The following is a 16,334-nucleotide window of genomic DNA, read 5'->3' as shown; positions in this document are numbered from 1 at the left end:
CTAGAATATTCCAAAAGAATGCCAAAACATGCCGTCTTTTTAAAAAGAAACCAAATCCACTCAATGGAAATGAGAAAAGATGTATCTGACTTTGCATATGTGACTGTATAGACTTCTAAAATACAATTATATAACTAGTGCTACTCTAGCCATTCACATTTAATTCTATTTTTCTTTTTTGGGGTATAAATAGCATCTCAGCACTATATATATATATATATTTTTTTTTTTTCCTCCCACTCTTCATTTTCCTTGTAAATTCTGGCCTTCAAACACTAATATAAAAAGTAATAAGCCCTGGGGGCGGGGAGGGGGTCATTAGAAGTTTTGTGTTTTCATGGTGATTCCAGATCCGATTAACAATGAGTCCTTTTTAACCCAGGGAATATTAAGAGCTGCTTGCACCCAGCTGTGGTTTAACATCACTGGCTCAGGCAGGCCAATACAGAAAGCCTTCTACTAGGTCGAACTTCTCACATGCAAACTTCTAGCCAGGGGGAATAAGAAAAAAAAACAAATACAAGTGCTCCTGAGCCAGTGAGTTAACACATAGCAACTGAATTGAACTGCAAATCTTTGGAGCTCTTTCCCCTCCTTCCCTCCCCCCTCCCTTTTTTTTTCTTCTTCTGTTTTTGTTTCAAAATCACAGGAACTACGCAGCCTAGCAAGACTGTAATCACGCAGCAGGAACCTGGCACAAGCACAATGCAACCACCAGCCAGGCAGCAGGAAAATGAAGGAAATCTCTCTCTCCCTCCCTCTATGTTGCTTAAAAGGGGCCCGGCATGAACGAATCTTCCCGGTAGCCACCAACAATTTCTTATTCCTTCCGAGCAATCATCAATTTCAGCATCAAGTGGTTTAGTGGATCCACAACTGGTAGTGGCAGCGGAGTAAACCCAGCATGCAAACGTTTTGGCTAATTTAAAACCCTTGTGCTGCCGAATCAAACATGACAAGACAACGGTAAAAAGAGAGGCTATTATCCCAAATGAGAGTCGGCGGATGGCTGAAATTGGCTTGAGTGGCAGAGACAAAAGAGGTGGAAGGAGCAGGAACAACCAGGAATGATAACCGCAGATATAGTGCACACTTTCTCCCCCTCTGCATTCACATGTATCACTGCAAGGAGGGAAAAAAGACAACATTTCCAAGTTCCAGGGCCAGGCAGACAAAATACACTTAAAAGGATACAAAATAAATTAGTACCTGGTAAAATATTTGCCCCATGGGTATGGAGATACTTAACTTACAAGGGACGTCGCCCTTTTGATAGGAAACCTAACACTCAGAATACTAAAACTGTCATTTCCTACCTGAATTAATGTCCTGCTGCCCAAAGTTCATTACCATAAGTTGAGGAACGGAAGCACTGATTTAAGATAGAGTAACCTTAAAATGAGAATAAGCTGCGGTGTGGCTATTCATGAATAGCTGCTACATCCATAGCGCTCACCAAGCTCCCAGATCTCAAAGAGCTGCTAGGGGAGGAAAAGTGGTGGGCAGGGGAATTAATTTTGCAAGGCATTTGGGAGACCACAAGCAGACTGATGATGTTCAGAGCCATGAACCCTGGTGATGGCTTGCAGCTCACAGAATGACGACCTGTGGGATCACTGGAGAGCAAGCAAGTTGTCTTTTGCAAGATTAACAATTTAAAAGTGCTGAAATTAATTTTGTTTAATAGCTGTGGGTGCAGACTCCTTACAAAGTAGGTTGCAAGGTCAGCAAGCCTCCTAAAGCCTTTTAAAATGAAGCTTTTTATAGGGACAGTAGATTTAGGGTGGCTCAGGGCTTAAAAACTTAAAAAGCAGAAAAAGTGTAAGGGGTCATTTCCTACCACTTCCCAAATCTTGGATGAACATATGTTCTCCATTTCACTTCTCACTTTATAACATGCATTTACTGGTGCATTCAAAGCTACTTGAGTCAGCATAGGCTTCTTAGGGTAGACAAGGTGAAAAAGACAATAAAATCCAATACAAAAACTAGACTAACTAGTACCTAGCAGGATCATCAGTGTCACACTGGAATGTGCTTCCCTGTGTTGCAAAGGGGTGGTGGGAGGAAAGAAAAATAGAGTGAGAGATGGGGAGGGGAAGGACAAGGGCAGGGAGAGTGCTCACACCCTTTTCATCATTAAAATGTAGTTCGCTTGTGATTCACATCTGCCCGCTTATATGAGAACATTATACTCTAAATTACCACACTGTACCGAGTGTTTCAAGCAACAGCTGGGTTCAACACTGAAACCACAGTCAGCCACTTAAAAGACACTTGCTCAGCTCCACACCCTAATACGTACGAGCTATCACGCGCAACAAATCAAAATATACCGAGTACTGCTCCCTTACAGGAATGCTATTGACCTACATTTTTAGTAACAGCATCCAACAAATTGCATAGGTATAGTTCATAGTGCAAGTGTGGGCACTAGAAACTGTGCTTAGATTTTGCACTGTACTGTAAAAGGGTCTAAATCTGGATTTGCTGATTTAATAACATTGTCTTGAAAATTATTCTCATTCTGCACAGTTGAGACTATGTTAAAAACTGAACTCACGAATCCAAGCAGGATTCCAAACCCGAAAAGTATGTTTCCCCAATGCAAAGACAACTGCCAAATTCAAACGATACCTATTTATACATATCCACCTGGTGTTATCAGCACATTTTCCGAGGGACCCACAAACCCAGGTGAGAATATGATCACGATGGATACAGCGCGCGGGTTTGTTCCATCCTGCTCACCTCTTTTAAATCCTTTTTCCCCAATGTGAAGAACACACAGGGGTTACATTTCAAAAGAAGACAACAGTAAGATGCCAAGCAGCGAAAGTGAAAGCTTTTGATACGCAGCATATGCTGGATCAGGCAAGCTCATGAACGGAGAAACCGCTGCTCCTCTGCCACACAGGCGAGGGGAAACGCTTTTAGTGTTTGTGGGAAGCGCGCGAGAGAGAAGTGTTGTCCTGTATAATGAAACTTAGCTGTTATGATTCTACAGATGGCCAGGGCCATTTCCCTGGCAATGAGGTAGCTGACAGTCGTTAGAGAGGACCGAATTAATTCTGCCGTAAGCCCGTCTCTGACAGTGGCCAAAGCAAGCACACCAGCCATTTTTCTCTACCCGTTCCACCGGGAGTTAGAACAAAGCAACGGAGCCCCTGAGAAATACTTAAGACACCACAATTTCAGATGCATATTAATACTACCGCCGAATACTGTGTGCTTTCAGACTGACGCATGCTGCTGTATACAGTATTTTTGTTCCCTGTTTTTTGCCTCAAAGTTGAATTCATATCCTCACACAGCACTTCAAGAAAGCCCCAGTTCACAGTTCAGCAAGGTACTGCTTAAAAGGCAAGCCTGATACAGGTCCTTAGGGCATCTCATCCATCCTGTGCTTGGATGGCATTCACCACCAAGGGACCCCATTAGGAAGGAAGGGCAAACTGAAATCCTAACCCAAAGCAGCCTGAAACAGCACCGGCATACTGGTATAGCAGCGATGGATGAGATTCCATTTGTCTTCAAAGCATGGAAGCCAATATATCTACTTCATTGCAGACTCAACTTTACTTTCCAACCTTGTAGTGTACTTAAAGCAAAAACGTAGATCAGCTTTCTATCTGGGGATAAAGCAGCAGAGAAGTGTCACCCAAGACTCCAATTAAATAGATTGTAAGTGACGCACTTGCAATGCAACTCCACACAGCAAAACACCCTGAGATACCTTCTCTGCCTTTAAAATCAATTGCCTAGGAAGGTGTAGCCACCGGCTACAAAAGGTTTCCTTTCCCCCCTGCACAGTGAAATAACTCAGAAGCATCTTATGCTAGCATAAAGCTTACTGGAAAACGCAGGTGTGATAGGAGCACTACCAGTATTAGAGAGGTCACAGGCACTGCTCTCCCTACACAGGGTTAGGCCCAAGCAGGAAGAAACATTATGCTTATTCTGTGGCCAAGGTAATTATGGGGTTACCTTATATTTCTCCTTTCTTAAACGAGCTTGCATCACTGTTGAAAGAGCTGAGTGTGAGACTGATATTTGTCTAGATGCCTCTGAGCTAAATTTAGGTCTGGCATGAGTAGATATCACTTCGCTGACTTTAGAAGAGGTGGCTCTGTTTATACCAGGTCTGAATATGGCCAGATGAGCTTCCTTCAACATTGCTTCTTAAAATATTTAAATTTGAGTGGGTGTAATTCCCTCATGAATAATGTATAAGTATACATTTTGGACCTCTCTTTGCACATCGGACTAGTGCATATGTGATGTTACAGCATGAACCCACATTCTTTATCCATGGGGACAGTTTGAAGAAGAATGTACTGTATTCAAATCCTGTAGAATGAAACACGTTTGGTAAAATGTACTATTTGGCAAGCCATCACCAGTTTATAGGAATTTCTAGCCAGGGCACTTATTTATACTTCAGCAGTCTCTAGTACTCCAGTTGAGATCCCTCTATGCTAGGAGCTGTACAAATGCAGAGAGAAAAAGACCTGACCAATACAATCCATAACTTAAATGGACTAGTCAAACAGAACCGCTAGGAACTTAATGCATGTTTCTTGTGTTCTAGTTAAGAGCCTAAACCTAAAGGTTATCCTGTCTGGCTGTACCACTACATCACCTCTTACACCAGGTAAGCTGACCAGAACTGTATATCTGCCTGCCTATTCAGTTCAATCAGGCAGAGAGAACAGAAAGCGGGAAGGGGGAAGGCAAGGTCAGGCACCCAACCTGCTCAGCGTGGTATGAGCAACAGCTACCTCACGAGGACTCAAAACCCAAGACAAACAGCAGAAACTCAGCCTCATACTGATCAGCGTGCAATTAATTGTCAATAAACCATTCGCTATCCACAATCTCATTGTTGGGGGCTTACCTGGTCTGGCTGGTGCCTGAAAAACCTGACTGGCATTGCACACCCAAGTTCACAGACCCGGACTCGCAACAACACACCTCAAAGCGCCATACCAACTCTCTTTGTACCTGTAGTCAAGAGAATAAAAATACCTTTGACCAAAAGCCTCTGTGTGCACACGTGTTTATTGTTTCTGTAAATCCAGAGAGAAGACTGAGGTATTCTGCTAATCTACAAAACCTAACTAGCCCAGACCAAAGATTTCTACAGGGACAGCTACTTTTCCTGACACACTGAGAAAGTTCACAGGATGTCATCCTAAGTGGTTGAGATGTCTAATGAGGCTGTCCCACACCTCCTATTTAAACTCCCTGGCTCAAAGTTTTCACCTTTATCTCTACTCAGCAGACTATTAATTGGTCCTGGCCATGGAGGAAAGTGGAAGAAATGCAGGAATTGCCCTCTTCAGACTGATTCTCCTCCAGGTTGTACTTCTGTTTCCCATGAAACAGGCAGATGCTGCCTCAAAAACTTGTTTTTCCTCAACCAAAGCCCTCCATTGAACATTTACCACAGCCTAGAAGATCCCAGCAAAACAAACTGTTCAGCCACTTTCCCACCATTGCTGTGCCCGGGCAGTTTTTCTTGCCCACACTCGGAACTATTCTTGAACAACTTGCAAAAGGAGGGGAGAGTTGGAAAAATCTTGGCAGAAAAGCAGAAAAAGAGGTCTAATTCAGACAGCCTCAGCTGCAAAATAATTTCTGTGAGTTTATGCTGCCATGTGACACAGATGAGAAGTTTGCTCTTCCTCTGAAACATGCACAAAGTCAGGCTCTGCCAATGATTTTTGTAATATACATATAGGTAGCAGATACTAACTTTAAAAATCATTGCCATACCCAGGACTATGTAAGCAGCCATTCCAGGAGAGGCATCAAGAACTGGTAAGTCTTGGTCATGTAACCAAATGTTATTCTCTTTATTTCCCACTCCTAACAACCATGAGGCCAAGAATCTCCATACCAATACGTGTTATAATGTTTTTTCCCAAAGCTGTGGTAAGAGTCAAACAAATTCAATGCTCATTGCAGTGCCCAGCAAACGGGGTAGCTTACTATTTCCATTGAAAAACATTTGCTACAGTTGCCTTTGAACTTATGTCCATACCAGGAACAGAAACACTAGAATGGCTGTTAAGATGTAGTATAAGAGAAAAGATGCTAAAACATGTCCCATACCTATTCTGCTGATAAAATTTGTGAGCTAAAGAATCTCCACTACTTTCAGTAGGATTTAGGTGTAGTCTATGCAGAGGATTTCCAAAACAACTGTTATTCTAGCACCAAAACGAGTTAAGAATATTGAATAAATTAATCAAAGCATCAGGATCCACAAAAACTTCAAGAAAACCTGAAGACCAAAAGTGCAGTAAACACTGAATTAATTTTCAGTTTCTTTTTCCTCAGGCACATATAACGGTCATTAGGGAAAAGGCTGAAGGAGCTGAGGAAACTCATTACAAATACAGCAAAACATGATTGGGGGTCTGTTTGGTTTTTCTGTTTTTCCCTTTCATACAGAGACAAAGCATGTACAGGCTTTCGGAGCTTGACTGTGTTACAGAGCTGAAACAACGTACCTCCAGCAGCGTTCTACAAACCCCTCCATCAGCAGAAGTCTTAGGCAGGTCGGAGACAGACTAACTTTTCCAAGGTATTAAATTAAAAGATGTTGAATTAAGTTAAACGCCCCACATTGAATTGACATTTCCCTTTTTTAATGCAAGCTAAGATTGATGAAAAATACCACTTATCTACATTAAGGGTCAAAATATCCAGCAAAAGAAGCCTCTGGTTCAACGCGTCAGAGCAAAGTCAGTCTTACATAATCTGAAGACCAGAACGCAGATCACATTCTGATGATCCAATTAATGGTGGGATACTTTGCAATCAGCCAGGAAGCAAGGCCCCTAACAGATTGTGGGGCTGTAACATCAATTTCTTAAGTGCATTTAAAGGATTACAAATGTTAGTCCTGGCTTGAGATGGAAACACCTATTGAGGTGCTCTGAACCACATTACAGTAATTGGGTACCTGAATTAATGCCATTTCTTCTGATGGGCGAGTTGAATACATTGGAATTAAGGATTTCTTTCGCTGTATTTCACTTTCAGCCTTTTTTTCTTCCTCCTCAGAACATAAATCTGAGGCAGAATATCTCTTTTTATCTAGGTAGCTTTAATTACAGCCCTGAGGCACCCAAGTACTGTCCTAATTTTACCTTCTACATTGTTTGGGTGCATTTCCTTTTTGTGCTTATTATTTTACCATACAATGACATTAAGATGGGAATAAAATTATTTTTTGTTGGGGGGAGGGGGAGGGGAAGAGGCTGCTGAGAGACAGAGAAAAAAAAAGTCTTTCTTTTCCTTCCTATAGTCCCCCTTCCACTGTGTAAACCTGTTTATGTATGCACCAGATACCATTTGCAGTGTTTTACACCTCTAGAGAGCTAGAACTAGGGCTGCCTCAATTAGTCTTCTATTCCTTCTGAGGTCAGTTCAAGTAAAGGTCTCAATCATATCAAATCGGCAGGAATGCTAACTATCTGGGTATTTCAGACCCTACAGCATTTCAGCCAAGGAGCTTTAAAACCTTTCAACTATATGCAGTGAATATATAGCATAAAACTCTGGATGTGTGCACACAGAGACTAAACTAACCTACCTGGCATGCGAAATGCTTAAAAATCTGAAATAGGTAAGGGCACAGGTTTGTCTGTAGATTTTTTTCAGCAAACCAGCGTCTGTTAGAATGCAGTATACAGCATGAGAGGCATGTGCCTCCCTCTAATGAGGGTTTTGCAAATTAGTTTTATAACAGGGAATACCATCCATTTTTCCCTCAGCTTATGTGGTATAGACACTCCAGCGATCTCAGTGGAGATTCTGGTCTCGCAACTAACTGGAATGTACACAACCATGATATAAAGATCACGCTGTGAAAGAAGAGGTGGGAAATGGAGTGTGGTATTCCAAGTGTCCCAAGTCCACTGGGTAAATTCCATTTATCCAGTCACAGCACATCCAATTTAGATACCATTTTAATTACTCAGATTTTCTAGGTCTATTCATAATTGAAGTTTTATATTATATATTTTACATATATATATAGGTATGTGTGTATATTTGTCTCATATATATGTGCGTGTATATCTATATCATTGCATTATTGAGATATTCCAACAAGTGTTCATCCTATATTCAGGATTCCATATAAAATTGTGATTCCATAGCGATTCTGCTTTAATTCTGGTTTTGCTTAAGATAACTGTAAACAAGAAAGATACAGGAGCTATTTATCTTCATTGCTGCTTAAGAGGAAATAGTAGCGTATACCTTCGGGGAGTTAAGGAAGCACAATGATTTAACTGGCATATGAAGAAAAGAGACAGCTTCTAATTCAGTAATAGAACTTTCTGACTCTTAGGAAAAAGCAGTTTGCATGGTTTTGTCAGATAACCTTTTACAATTACCTATATATATATATATTCTTTTGTTTCCTACTGCGTAAGAAATATTAGAGTTGAGAGGGATCATGGGGAATCATCCAACTGTGCTCCTTGTTTCTTTTGAATGGTTTTCAGTGTTCCTTAATTTCCCTTCCCTTCTAATGCAGGGTATTCCTAGAGTTTAGAAATAATCCTTTTGAAACTTAATAAAACCTACCAACTATTTCCTCCTAAGAAGTGATTAATCACAGCATAGAGCATATACAGAGCTTCTCTGTAAGGGCCACATGATGAAGTAGGACATGAGGATTTAAGGAAAAAAAAAAAGTGTGTTGTAAATCCTGATTCAAATTTCAGAGCAGTTTTTGACTCATTAGATCATGCTTGTTGAAATGATTTACATACAGATAATTAAAATGCAAACCCCAAGGACTAGTTAGCTGTTTAGCAGTGTATACATTTTATATAACCATTTCCATACATCTAGTTTTAAATTCATTAACAAAAGTTAATTGCTACACAGTTGTCTACATTGCACAGCACGTAGCTTCAATATGTTTTCTAAATTACTGCTTTTATCTCCTCCAGCAATCTTACAGACAGGTTAAACTTTGCTGTCCTGGAAGTGCTACCAAATTGTAGCAAAGCTCATAATTACTACAGCTAGTGAGAAACGACTAAACTTGAGAAAATATTCGCCTCCTTTTTTTTAATACTTCAGTAATATTTCATTTAGCATGGAATAACAGAGACTTCTTCCCTCTCTTCCTTTGGAAAAGGCAGTGTGATGCCCTTAGGACTCTACCTTGGAGACACCAGCAATAACAGCTACAGCAAGCTCAGAAAGTACTGACCTCACTAAACTCTCATTTTGGACCTGATCCAAAATTTATTGAAGTCATAAGGAGACTTTCCATTGACTGCAGTATTCTGTAGATCACCCCCCCTTTTTTTTTTCCTCCAAACCTTGATTGAGCTTCACCGTGAGCACAACTACGTTGCTCTTCTTGCTGCACATTCAGTAGTAACACAGTCCCAATTGCCCTTTTTTCTCATAGCTCGGGTAAGGAGAAAAAATTATTTTTCATAAACAATTAACAGAAATTGGTCTCAGATTTTTACAGATGAGTGGTAATGATTTGGGACTTGAGGGGGGTATGGTTCACTTTTTCGTAAGAACATTTAAGGATAAAAAAGTACCTTTCCACACTCTTTCCATCATATTTCACAAATATTTACAGTGTACACCTCAGGTTTGAAATAAGCCAGGGAGAACGAATTCATTGTTTACACTTGGAATCCTAGGTGGCCTGGTCCCACAAGGGTAGTACAATGCACTGTATCTTTCCGTTCTCAGTACTTATCTTAATCTTAATAACTAGCCAGACTACTGACTCCAGAGTCCTGGGCTTATCGACTGGAATTCGTCACATGCACACAAGAAAAGACAAGAAATGCATTATATAACAATGCCATACAAATCATTATCTTTTAATATTTAAAAGTATGTATTCAAAGGCTGATATGAAACCATTTCAGTTGAACTCAAATCCACTGGTTGTTATTAAATTTGATAGCAAATGAACAAAAATATACTTGTAACATATTTATCTGCAAAAGAGTTTATTTGCAACAGATCAAAAGGCTTCTTCTTGCTGCATTTTAGTTACTGCTATCAAATATAATCTGCTTTTTAAACATGCTTTGATTTGGGAAGACTATTTTCAAAACAGGTTAATAGGATATATATATATATAAATAAAAAATATATATATTTTATATATATATCTATATATTTTTTTTTTTCTTATTTTTAAGTCTCTTAAGCACAAAGAAATACCCAGAACGTGAACAGAAAGTTTACTGCACCCTCACTGTAGGGCTACAACATGATTTCTTTGAAAAAAGTTCACGTAAACAAGAAAGCCATCTCAACTCTACCCACCAGAAACTTAGCATATGCTTTCAAATAGCCATATGGAATTTAAATTTGGTTCTGGTGTGTTACAGTTAATGACATCTTTCGCCAGGAAGCAGAGACTACTCTGCCTGTGTGTAGACCAAAGCTTCGGGAGTACACTTTGCTAAAAGCCTGGTCTCACATTAGGATTTTCATTTCTTTCTCAGCATCTCCATAGTAAAGAACTGCTGGAATATACATACTCCATGGTGAGGGGAGGAGCAGGGGCACATGGAAAATGATAATTAGGGGCCCACACTATTAAGCAAAAAGGGAAGGAACAAAAATTTTGATCACAGACCCTGCCAATAATCCCTCTCTCATTGCCTGCAAAAGAGTAAAAGAGAGGTGAGGTATCTTACACACAGACATTCTTAACATGCACCTCAAATGGATATATATGGGAATTACTATTGGTTAACAAATACACTGTAAATTCACTCCTTATCTTACTTCACTCCAACCCAGCCTATAAAGTGTTTATCATGCTAAGTATTAATACTCAAAGCAAGGGGATTCCTCCAGACTAAGAAACTGCAGTAGTGTTCAAAAAGACGACTATCATTGCTAGTGAGGGCATTTTCCAAATTTTTGTTCCACTGGCCTATACCTTAGGCCAATCCTTATGTTAAGCCACAAACTCTAGTAAATAAAATTTGTCAGGCAATCCCATCAGGCAATCAATTAACATGAACTAAGAAATCCCTGAGCAGACATATTCTAGTGTGACCGAAGGTCACCCAGCCAGGGCCTTTATATGTCTGTTCATATTAGTTTAAGCCCAGATTTAGAAGAAGAAATTTTCCTGTGATAACAGTTCTTTGTATTGATGTGTCAGCAGAGACATCCAGTCTCTGTGTATGTCTGGCAGAGATCATTTGTATTTTTACTCATGTAATAACTATAGGCCACTTTTAGAAGAGGAAATCTGAGATTTGTGTTCTGTTATCATATGAGAGATGAGACCTCTTTCAGTTCCAGTTAAAGGACTTTGCACAAGGATTTGTAATGACACCTGAGCAAAAGAGGAAACTAGGCATTTTCAAGCAAACACCTCTAAAACCGCAAGTGCAAGCAAATTAATGATCGCCCCCAAATATTTGATCCAAGCTGCACAGTCAATTTTTGAATCCATTTGTTAGGTTCAGTGTCACTAAGAGTAGGGAGAAGAATGCTTTGAACTTTTAAAGAAATGCCTGCTCTGTAACACCTGTGAGTCTACTTTATTTTTAATCAGAACTATTAAATAATCACATTAATTAATAGTATTTTATAGTCATGTGGTAATTCCCATTCAGGGATAATCCATAATTCAGTAATTAATCCATTCATTCTGATCTGCCACATACCTGCAGCCTAAGTAGATGAGGTTACTTCCATCCACCAACTAGGGAAACTGAATCGTGGCTGGGGTCACCAGTGCGCACAAGAGAATTTACAGCAAAGCAAGGGACAGAACACTTTCATCAGAGTCAAATGCAGTGGGTAACCAAAATTCTGTAAAAGTGAAATCTTAGTAAATAATCAGGCCTCCAGACTTCTGTGACTGCAGGTTTGCCACGCGAACTGGATATTGTATGCTTTTCCATGTGTACAGGCAAACCCAGAACAACGTGTAATCAGAATAACCCAATTTCCTTCCTATTCCCATTTCGGTTTTCATGGTTCACTAGGTGAACCTGAAGTAACGTAACAATGTGTGGTCACCTTCACTATTTATTACTCAATATGGTTGTACTATGATGTTACCAATCAGATTAACATTTCTTGTAGATAAATAAGCTGTAGAGCACCAAATCTTTTATTTACCACCAAAATTTGCCGCAAGTTCAATCTCCCTTCTGTAACACTCCTCTTCCACTAAAGAAATTTAACATTTAACAGCAAATAACACATCAAATAAAAGCTGGCATAGCTCTTCTAATTCTAGCCAAACTCAGTGACAGAGAGATGCGTGGAACAGCTGAGAACTGGCCTAACTTGGGATAGGAAAAAAAAATGCAAAGGTATGAAAACGTATTCAACAGTGCTCTTGGTGCTGAGATCCAGCGGTGACAGGGCTATAAGCAGATGCATTAGTCTGGAAATATATCAAGGTTAGATTAAGCTGCAGAGCTTCCATTTTATTAATGGTCTTCAATATGACTCCTTAATAAAATGGAAACCATTTGTAAAATTTTGATCTGAATCCACACTTAGCTTTCAAATGCTTGCAACCTTTGGGTATATTCAGGAACAGATTTCAGAGAGCCCATGCCTAAAAATGAAGGAGAGAAGGGAATGAGAAGGAGAAAACGACTTGAGGTGAATCAGACCTTGAAGTGAATTATTATGTAAACTATGAGTTCAGATATAAGAAACCATCGGGACAGCATGTTTTTTTGCATTGATCACAGAGATAATATGCAGTGTCTGCCACAGAGGCGTAACTAGAATAAGGAGGAGTAAGCATCCAAGATGTCTATATTTAAATATTATCATTAGTGGAATATTGAGTCCACTAGAGTGTGTTGCTTGGAACCTGAAGGCCTGGGGGCTGATGGGCTGAACAAGGAGCATGAGGTGCAATTAATGCAATGCTGTATTGCCATCGATTCATTCAGGTTTTCTCTCATCTGATGTCAGGAAACAGGAGAAAGAAAGGTTCTTTGTAACAGCTACTGGAAAAAGAAGCGTCACTGGATAAAGTTATGGTGACATGAAAAGACAGCTCATAGACGATCACCCCTCAACTAGGTCTCTTGTGCCAAAGGTAGCCTGTGTAAAAAGACGATATAATTCATACTTAGAACTACATGACCATTTCATTTAATGGCAGAACAGCCAGAAGTGGAAGTAGACAAAAATCATCTAAGCGTAGATGCTGTGCTGCTGCACTTCTGGTATCTGAAACCTGAAGACGAAATATTAAAAGAAATACTATTCAGATGTGGCAGTATGTGGATGCATTGACTTATAGGTTATGCACAGATTTCAGATATGGCTTAGACTGGTCCTTTTGTCTAACAAGTAGTTTGATCCAAAGCAAAAGGAACGTACTGAGAAAGTCCTCCTTTTTAGCCTTCAGAGAAGGAGAATGTCATGGCAGAAAAGATCTGCTAGTAGGATCGGAATGTCCAAAAAGTACTAGGAGAAGAGTAGAGTACCAGCCACACTGACATAAAACATTCAGTAAGGAAAACAGGCAGCATCGTCCAGGGCCATAGCCTCTGCTAGCAGGCAAAGGCTTTTCTGAACACTTAAACCTCATGACATCTATACTAAAAAAGCTTACATCTATAATGAAGCGCTAGTACTTCCTCTGGGAAAGACCCAAAGCTATCAGGAAGGACAACATGCTACTGTGACAAATTAGGTCCATTTCTCTCCCTTTGACTTTGACATCCACTTGGATGACATTTGCAGCACTGATGGGGACAACATTACAGAAAGAACAACCTTGTTTAGTGTAGCTAGTAGAAAGTCACCTATCATCTTAGGAGACAAATCTGGAAAATTTTAATAAAACTAGACACTGTCACTTCACCTTGTGCCTTAGGGTCATGGTGACCCCAACAGAAAATATGGAATACATTTATTCAAACTAATTGAACTATTTCTATAGGTGACACCTCCATCTGTTTCTTCTCAATGCATTTTTCTGTGTGCTCACTGACTAGCTGGCAAATACAATGGAAATGCTAGATAAGCATAAGTGACGTCTCTACACAGTGTGCCAAATATCTGCTGTTTGACTTCAGACAAAATAAGGGGGTTAAGACAAAAAAACCTACATGTAGGTACAGAAATACTACTGTTCTATCACCTGTGCTCCCACAAAATAATTTCTTCATAATCTGCATAAAACAGTCATTTCCACACACACTAGGACCTTTGTGTCATCGTATGTCCTTTGGCATTTTGGTGAGATGAGAAGAACCTAGGCAGACAGGATATTTTAGGCTGAGATCTTGGAAGTCTGAGGAAATTAGGTGCACACTGAAATCAAAAGTACCAGGGTCACTACTTCTCATAGGCCTGTATGTAAATCTTTCAACTAGTACTTCTTCAAATTATGTAGAGTAGTAAGATGGCACATCAAAGCAGATAAATTAAGTGAACTTCAACAGTATAAAACAAATAAAAAAAATGAATATCTATCAGTGAAATAAACTAGCAGAGCGAGTCAATATTTCGAAGCATGTTTGGGAGAATGCAGCTAGACTTAAACCAAATGCTTTGTAGTGTCCATCTCATATTGAAATAGAAGATATTCAGCAAGGTGTTAATCCAATGCAACACACAAACTAGCAGTTTATTTAAAACAAAACTTGATCCTTATTGGGAGCCGAGATATTTGAAGCACACACAAGTAAAACTAATTTAACCTTTGAAAAGTTATCTCCGGAGGGAAGAATAGAAATCCCTTTATAAGATTTTTAAGCACTGCAATTATTGACGAGGACTATATTACTTCAGTTTTCTCTGATCAGAAAAAAAAGCAAAGCCACAGGAGACATCAGCAGCTGTCAGGCTGTTTTCCAACTGCAATGAGGTAGTTTACGGTGGGCTTGTGCCAGTCTCTTAAGACCCAGTTAAGAAGCCTTTTTAAAATGCCTTAAAAAGCCAACTCATACATTAATCAAGTTGAGCCCTCATCCATACTTACTGCAATACATCAATTACCATGTCCTTTTTTTAAATAAATTCCAGTTGACAGCAGACACCTTATTAAGGCTCACTAAAATGATACAATAAGTAAAAGGCTATTAATATTGCTTTTTTTCCCTGCTGCTATTGTCTTGCCACACTGGTCTGCAAACAAATTCAGGCTGCATTACAATTAATGCCAGTGGAACTCCTTCTAACGACTTCCAGCTTGCTAATTTTTTACGCTAATAATAAAAAAAAGGCATTGCTATGCAAGAACGGCCCCCTTTTATCATGCTCGCATGGCACACTAGAGAGCTCCTGCCATTGTTCACATGAAAGACAATTAAACCCAGGAACATCAAACCCAAAAATGACAATCTGCTAACCAGCACTGGGTATTGCTGAATTCTTTTCTCTATTTTCTGAACTGATAGAAAACAATTCTCCAAAGACATTTCCCTCCCCCATGCCCACCCTTCGGGAAAAAAAGTTTGAAAAATACCCTTGCTGATTTATGCATCTCTGCTCAGAATTTATTAACTGTCTAGGGCCAATTTCACTCTTGCACTTCTATTGCCTCCAGGTTTGAATTCCGGGCACATTTCGAGAACTGCACCAATAATATTGTCCACATAGTTTCGTATTTAAAAAAATAAACAATTTTTTTTTCTGGTTCGTGTTTTCTGAAACACAATATAATATGCCCAAGGCAGTATGATAAAGCTGGTGAGATAACAAGCTTATTTCTCCCAATCTTTTAGGGACAAGGATGGACAGCAAAAGGGGTCATAAGGTTTGTTAAAAATTAAGTACATCCAAGATGTTAATTTAGAGTAAACGTAAGTTCTAAAGGTGTTTTTCTATCCCCCACATCAGCAGCTTAAGTCCCAGTTTTATAGAAGTATTTTCAGGTTTGCACTTTGGATTTTTTTTTTTTTTTTTTTAAATAAACTGTGCGCTCTAGTACCAGATGTATTTATACAGAGACAACATTATAGATATGGACAATTATATTACTTTTTACCTCTGTAAACGACTTTCAGCCAAGAGTTTCAAAGCACTTCAACATTAACTAATTTTCACAAGGCCTTTGAGAAGTAGGTGGTTTTATATCTGTTTTACAGGTGCGTAAACTAGGTTGCAGAAAGGTTAAGTGTTGTGCCTAAGAACATGATGCATTAGTGGTAGTAATGCAAGCACAGCCCCAAAAATCCAGCTGCCATCATGAAGATGCCTCAACAACTTTGACAAGGCTCCAGTTCAATATAACACTTACTCAAACACTTAAGGTATATCCTTATTCAGAGCCTTGTCTGCCTACCTTCAAGGACACCCATAAGTCCTATGGGCTT

At 39.5% G+C, this 16,334-nt stretch overlaps 1 protein-coding gene across 1 annotated transcript in view; it reads right to left on the bottom strand.

Moving 5' to 3' along the window:
* The window catches only part of ESRRG (estrogen related receptor gamma), a 249,048-nt gene extending 244,080 nt beyond the window's left edge, over nucleotides 1-4,968 (bottom strand). Inside the window, exon 1 of the mRNA XM_067293058.1 lies at nucleotides 4,898-4,968. The gene's annotated coding sequence lies outside the window, so the exon portion shown is untranslated. The remainder of the gene's footprint in view (nucleotides 1-4,897) is intronic.
* Between the last annotated feature and the right edge of the window lie 11,366 nt (nucleotides 4,969-16,334).

Source organism: Apteryx mantelli, chromosome 3, assembly GCF_036417845.1.
Source record: "Apteryx mantelli isolate bAptMan1 chromosome 3, bAptMan1.hap1, whole genome shotgun sequence".
NCBI lineage: Eukaryota > Metazoa > Chordata > Aves > Apterygiformes > Apterygidae > Apteryx > Apteryx mantelli.
The sequence above is the reverse complement of the archived record's forward strand: the minus strand, read 5'-3'. Positions and strand labels throughout refer to the sequence as shown.